The sequence below is a fragment of the Centrocercus urophasianus genome, unplaced genomic scaffold (genome assembly GCF_019232065.1).
Source record: "Centrocercus urophasianus isolate 14NV4802_14NV808 unplaced genomic scaffold, USGS_Curo_1.0 seq_18, whole genome shotgun sequence".
Lineage (NCBI taxonomy): Eukaryota > Metazoa > Chordata > Aves > Galliformes > Phasianidae > Centrocercus > Centrocercus urophasianus.
Window position 1 is genome coordinate 5317885 of NW_024884733.1, and position 7627 is coordinate 5325511.

A 7627-nucleotide genomic window follows, 5' to 3' on the forward strand; every position below is an offset into this window, starting at 1 on the left:
AGCCTGTGCTGCAATCCATTTGTCTTGTGCTGCAGTCAGATCCCCTGGCTTCATCCCTGTGCCTGCTTATCTCCATTACACTCAGACCATGCGTAGGTGTCCACCAGCATCTCCCCTCTGTGTTTGGATTTTGCCAGTCCTGATGGAGAGGAGCTACAAGCAAACAACATTCCTCTCCCTGTCTGCACTGATAATCTCAGGAACTCATCTCCTTGCACTCCACTCCAGCCTGTGTCAACATCACTGGGGTTGGGGGAGGGCAAGACTGCACCGCCTGCTGTCCCATCCTGTACTCCATGCGCTACCCAGCCCAGCACCCTGCACCAGCAGGGCTCCTCTGGGGATGAGTCAGACCCACGAGGGGTTTCTGAACATCTTCTTCTCCTGAATTGCTCCATGTTTAAGGCAACAAAACATACAGGTCCTGGAGTGCAAAGCAATCTTGAGACATATCCTGCTAGAGGCTTTGAGGAACTGATGCCTCTCAATCACTGCCGGGCCCTCAGATCATCAAACAGAACTTTGCTAGTTCAATGCATCTCAGATTTGCTTCTTTACATCCCACAACCAAGATTTCTGTGCCGTAAGCTGCAGTGCTCACATCCCTCCTGCATTCCCTCTCCCTTTCTCAGACCAAACACATCACAGCAGATGCCAGGGCGTGGAGCCGCTCCAGAAATCAGACTGCAGTGTTAGGTGGCACAGCTTTAATTACACGGCTGGAGCCAGCAGAAAGGCTATGAAACACTGCTCCTCCAAAAACCAAAACCTTTGCTCCGAGAGCTCTGAGCAGAAGTGGCAGGACATGAACTCTGCCAGTGCACAAAGGAGCTGAATCGATGTCCTGTTGCTACAGCCCAGCAAAATAAGCTAATGATGGACAGGACTGCAGGTTTTCATACGGGAGGGAAGGATTTACAGTGATACCAAAGGAATTATTTCAGCCCCACAGTGACAATACCCACCCGCTTCCTTATTATATTTTATTGATCTTGCCCTAAATACACGTGGCTGGAGGAAATGATGCATAAATTACTAACGAGTTAATTTCTTGCTCTGACACAGGCTCACAACAGCCCTTTGAAGGGGAACCAGGAAAGACAATGTGTGAAAGGATAAAGGCAACGAGACAAGCTTGGATGTAATAATCCCATGTGAATGATTATTGCTGCAACTAATGTAATCTAATAATGAAGAATTTATGCCAGATGTCCCCCGGAATATGCCAGGCAGACTCAGGATTCAGCAGTGGATCCATTTCTAAGGAAACCTTATTAGGAGGAAAAAAATGCTGTTGTTTGTTTGTCAGCTGAGAGCCTGTAGATCTTTATAGACAGATACTGCAATAACAGTATGCCTCGCAAAGCTTCCTGAAAGTGCATCCCTTAGTCCTGATTTCAAATTGGTCGCCAGGTGTAGTTTAGGCTGTTGGGTTTGGGGTCAACCTTTTTTGAAACCCAGCCCTTCTCCCATGCCAGAGCTGCCACCTGCACATTTCCCAAGGGTCCAGATGGAGGTGCTGGGAGAGCAGGTGAATGGAGAGAGGAAAATTACCTCCCTTTGTTTATTTTCACTTTGCACCCTTCCTGCTCCCACCAGGATACCAGACCTGAGCTCCATCCCTGACCCGGGGCACAACACACCCCATACATTCCTTCCTTTGTACAAGCTACAGTACATGGGGACATTGTATGGTAGGTAAAACACTGGTTGCTACAAAATAGGTACAACATCTCCCTCTTCGCTCATGCAATTTAGAAGGCTGTTCTGCAGGCTGGGCATGGGACTGGTGGAACACTCCAACTATCCAAGTGTTTCATGAAGACTTGACCTGGAACAAAATTATCACCCATACTGTAGACTACAGCTGGGATGGTTTGCTATTTCAGATCAGCACCTAAGGGATGGTATTCTACACTAGGGATGAGCAGAGTTGGCATACCAAGACGTGAGGACAGCATTGCTAATGGGCACTGATTCCCAAGGCAGCATGCTTGGCAGTCACAGCCAAACCAGAGACCTGACATCAATGCTTCCTCTTCGTTCAAAAATACACAGGATAATGTGGAGAGAAAAATAAGTAAATAAATAAAACAGGCACAAAACATACTTTTCACATTCCCTCCTTCCTTCTCTTTGCTTATTCATCACCTTTTTGAAGACATTTCATACCGTAATTCCAAACACCAATTCCAGTTGCGTGCTTTGAGCTGCTCTTCATAGTTGTTCCTTCTTAACTATTGTTTTTTTAAATTATTTTTTTAAATTTTTTTAAAGTAGCTGCAGTAGGAAGGGAAGCTTCAGCAAGATCCAGATCCACTCAAACTTGAAACACTCCACCCAACTTCAAAGATTTGTTTCAGCCCCATTAACTCAAATGCGACTTCACAACTTGTCCATTGGCTGTTTTTGCAGGAAATCCAGACTCCATTGTGAACCTGCCTGACTCCTGTACTGAGCCACAGCCCCATGTGAGCATGGTTGGATTGTATCAACATCAGTGCTTCGGTGCTTGTCCCTCCTTTGTCAGCCCATCTGATAGCATGGGCTGCTCGTCTGTGTCGAAATCTATTTGACAGGGTCTCTTTGATCTGCCCATACGCTGCTATTTCATTCTAACAGGCCCACAGCAGCAGCCCCAAAGGACTTCGCAAACAATAACATGAACATAGCTGCACTTAGGACTTGCAAACTCTGATTTTAGCCCCTTTGTACGTCAGATGCCACCAGGCCCAAAAACAATTTGCAAACAGGACCTAAGATCAGGCCTAATTTTAGTAAGCCTTTGAGCTCCAGGTCCCCTGGCTGTGTTTGCTTTGATGAAACATGATCCTAGGATGAAAGAAAGCGAAAACCCAGCTGGCACCTGCCGGGAGGGCAGGGAGAGGGAATCTGGCAGACAGGAGGTTCCTACAGAGATTGCCAACACTACTACACGTCTGTTTTGCTTTTTGGGCAGCACAGCGATTCCAAAGGTGACAAACATTTGGCTTGGCTGGCCAGACAAGATGTGCCCACATCAGATATTGCATTCTCCCTCATCTCTCACTAGCATCTCTGCACCTCTCAGGCAGCCCCTTCTGTTGTGCTTCAGGTTGCCGAGCTGCAGAGAGCATCCAGGCTCTGCTGGAGTGGAGCACGTCGGTGGAAAGAGCTGCTCCCTTGCTAAGTGTGGGCCAGCTGGCTGGGCTGCATCTGGACAACTCATTTCAAATGTCAGTCTGGAGCACAACGTAAGGATTTTTTCATTGCAGGACACATCTGAACTTCAGGCAACCCTGAGGTTACTGTAGCTTTTTTTAGAAATGCAGCTTTATTTGCATTTCAGTGTCACAAAAAGACAAATCTTTAAGTTGGGAGCGCTGTTTTGTTGTTGTTTTTTTTTTCCCTCCAGACGCTCCCAGTGTGAAGGAATGATTCTTTAAAGCAAGACTTGCTATTATCTGAGCACTAAAAGAGGTTAGGAAAGATGGTTGATTCTCCTTCTCATTGTTCTACAGTCCTGAGGAATCCCCTACAACCCAGTTATGCTCTTCAACCAAAGAGCATTTGGAAGGTTCCCTACAGTCTCTTCCTATAAACATCTATTGGTTTCACCCTGCCATGAAGGATGCAGGTGTGCTGGCTCAACCCACTTATCAGCCAGCCACCTGCAGCTGGATTGACTAGTAGCCCCTGCAGCAGCAATCAGCATCAGATGGAGGGTGGGCAGGCAGGCCAAACCACTGATTTCAAACCCCATCTCTCACCCCCTTGGCCTCCTCAGAGATGCCTACAACATCTCTAGGGCAGCACATCTTAGGCATGAGCCCCTGACTAGGTTTTATGGAGGTGATCTGGACAGCTGGGCCCCTTCTAGGAAGGAAGAGGCAGCTGATAGCATTACTGTGTCTGCACTCTGTCACAGACCGTGTTTGCCTGCACCGGAAGCAACACGCGAGGCAAACATGCAGACCTTGGTGGAAGCTATAGCAATTAGGTTAATGAAGAGCTGGAGCTGTCCCATATGTTTTCTGATCTGTTGTTCTTTGAGAGCCATACTGCACCTGTTCCCAGAGCATCCAAAGGCCTCAACGGCACAGATTTGCCTGCACCAGACACAGGAGCAGAAGGAGGACTGATACAGATTGCTGGCATAATGTGGAGGCAGAAGTTGCTCAGATTTAGCCATCAGTGCTACTGAAAAATAAAACTAGTGCTCATCCCTTCAAGCCAACGGAGCAAATAGACATAGACTGGGATTTCTGAAAGAGCCAGAGTTTCAGACACCAAATTGCTCCAACTATCCAGGAGCCACGGATCCAGGTTGCTAGAATTCCTTGGAGCATCCCTGCAGCTGCTCTGGTCCCACTCAGCCCCTGATTTTTGCATAAAGTCACAGTGCACAATGTCAGCTTCTACCTGCAGTGCCATCACTCAGCCAGGAGCAGGGCTTTGGAGTAGGTGACTTTTCAGAGCCCCTCAAATCTCATTTCTTAGGATGCTCTGACAAGTTCTTTCCCCAGGTACAAGCTCAGAGAAAAAGCTACTCTTCAGAACTAGCTTTGCTTATTATAAAGACTAGAGAAGTCCATATTCCCAAAACATTTTTAAGACAGACAGTCCATCCTTCCCCAGAGCATTTCCACTGCCCACAAGTGTGGATGTGGCACCAGGGGGCACAGTCAGTGGGTGTAAGGCAATGGAAAGCATTGCAATGACAACAGAGTAGCAAAGTCCTAGGATGCAGCAAATGAGGACTTGCTCAAACACAACAGCTGTGAGTACAGAAATAAAGGAAAGAATCTGCTTACCTTCAGGAGGCTTCAGATACATAGAAATCTCCAGAAGGAAACAAACAAACAAACAAACAAAAAACCTTCATTCCACAGCCAAATCTTAAATGAGGTCTGGCTCCAGCCCTTCCATCACTTGGGTGCACTGCACACACCTGAGCTCCCCTGAGTGGGCCCTGTCTTCCCACCAGGTGTTCAATCACTGCATCAGGCTGTGACTTAGCATTTCTGCTACACTGGGCATGGTGGAGATGTGTTGATGGTTGGACTAGGTGGTCTTTTCCACCTTAATGATTCTACTATTTCTCAGAGGCAGATCACTTTCTGGAGCTAGGCTTCAATGCTAACATGAAAGCAGAGAGTATCTGCCATTTGTAACCATTCCCGCCTCCTGCTAAAGAACATGAATAAAGTGCTTTAAAAGTCCCCAGAGCTGTCACCAGTTTCCATGGCCAAAACACTGACCTTCAAGGCAGCACACAGGGAAGGATGCTGTGACGGGTCGTTCACCATTTAATGAGGCAAGAACCGAAATCTGCAAGGAAACAGGAAGTAAAAGTGACAAAAGAGAAACACGGGCCAGCCTGCCATTCGTGTGCACACAGGAACATTTGCACGTTATGAGCTTCCTTTGGCAGCATCTGAAATACTCATGAGCACTGAAAGGAACCGCCCATGGCCTCAACGCAGCCAAACTGAGCAAATGCTGCCTGCAGTCTGGGTAAAACAGTGCTCTTTGCACTCAGAATGACTTCAAGGAGTGAGGTGCTTGTTTCTTAGTAATTGCAGTTGCTGCATTTACCTCAATTGGGTTTTAAAAACTGGATTTTAAAGTCAGTATGAGGGAAGACGTGGAGTTTTTAACCTTCTGGCATATCAGGTGGGATTTTACACCACTCTGAGCAAAACTTACACCCTCTGCTCCAACTGGGTAATGAAATAGTGCTGAATATTTGTGAAGAAAAGCTAACAGAGGGAAAAGAAAATGAAGCAGATTGATCTGTACTGACCCCAGCAGTGCTATCTACCTGCCCTAGTTCAAAGGAGCAGCGTGATAAATGCATTCAGGTGAACAGCTGGCCTGGCTTGGATTCAAATGAACCACCAACCTGAGTATGCTCTGCATGAAGAGGATGTCTGAGCAGTGCATGCAAAATGCACAGTGGCTTTGCCAATTACCCGTGGAATGCAAACTGCTGCTGTCCCTCCAAAGGAACATGGTGAGGGTCTGTGAGCCCTGCTCAGACCCTACCCCCACCAAACCTGCAGGCATTCTATAAGTTTGATAATTCAGCCTTTGCCAAGGGGTGAAAATGATATCATGTATTCCATCTGGTTGCTTCCAACAGTTGTGTCTTGGTCAAAAAAGAGTCAGTGTAAAGTAGCAAGGGTTTACTCTGTTCTTCCACTGCAGCCACATTGGCATCAGCTGCAGCAAGGAATGGGAAAGGAGAGCAGTGAGGATGGGATAGGGCTGTCTCTCTTAGGATAGGACTTTCTAGAACTACGCTTGCTGTCATTTTGGCTAAAATAGTATCATTTCCCTTTGGCACATTTCATTACCCAAGTGAGCCCAGCCTTTCACCATGTCTGATTTGTATGTTATCTGAGTTGTTTGGGCTGATATGAGATAAGATGAAGGGGGACGTCACTGTTTCGTGCAGCGTTGGCTGTGCTCTGTTTCCCTCCCGGTGTAGGTCAGGCTGGGCTCGATTTCCCAAGATCCCAAAGAGAAAACATCCTGCCTGATTGCAGCCCCTCCTTTCCCAGAAATCGCACTGTGGAATAAGCCCTGAATGCAGTGTTTCCTGTCTTCCTTTTAACCCTTTACCTTCCACCCAAGTATTCCATGACACAAGCCTGCTCCAGCAGGCTCCCTCCTCCTGCCCACTCAAAGGCTGTCAGAAGCCCAAAATGACAGCACTGGAGTGCCAGAAGCAAGCAAGTCACCTGCAATTTCACACCTGCCTTCGTTGCCTTTGTGGCAGCTGGTGAGGCGAGAAGCTGATGAAGGTCCCACTTGGCCCAGGCTGAAAGTCAAAGCAACTGTTGGGCCTTTCAAGGAACGTCCTTTCCTGAAGTGGGAAGGCAGGTAGAAAACCTGCTGGCAGCTGCCTGGGGGCATCTGTTGCCTTGCTGAGGAGGCATTTGTGCTTTTTTTGCCCTGGTCTTGGCAGTATTCCTGAGCTGGAGAAAGCATCGGCCATCATCAGCTGTGCAAGCACTTGCTGGGCAGTGGATTTCTTTCTTATCACTGGAGCCACAGCTCAACTGTGCTGGCCAGGTCTGCCTCTCTCCTAGGCAAGATTTAACAGCACCAGGTGAGCAGCAATAACCACCTACCAATTTTGACTCCGCTGGCTAAATTTAACCTGCAATTTTTTCTTGTTTCACCCTAGAGGCGTGCATGTGAAAGGCCATAAACTGAGATAGGGAGCCCCATAATATGACTGTGCAAATGTTGGAGGCTGGACTGTGATACCTGTGTCTGTTCTGCCCTCTGCTAAGCTTTTTCTGCCTAATACCAACAGGAGGTTGGCCTGCCAGCCTGTGGGCAAGACCACGTTGTATTACCTGTCCCTAACCAACAGCTTTAGCACTCACCGTAGCACCCTTCTCCCCTGGGCTGAAGACCTCTCACAGGGTACCCACCAGCAGCTGCACATTTGCAGCAGGCTCAGGCCAGGAAGCAGCAGCCAGTCTCCCTGCAAAAACCAGAGGAATGCAAACAGGAGCAAGACTTGGGACAGAAAACAGACTCACAAGGGGCTTGAACACATCACGTAGCACGGACATTGCATGTCACAGTCTGGCATCCCGGCCCTAATACCCTCTGACAGCTCCCAGAGCAG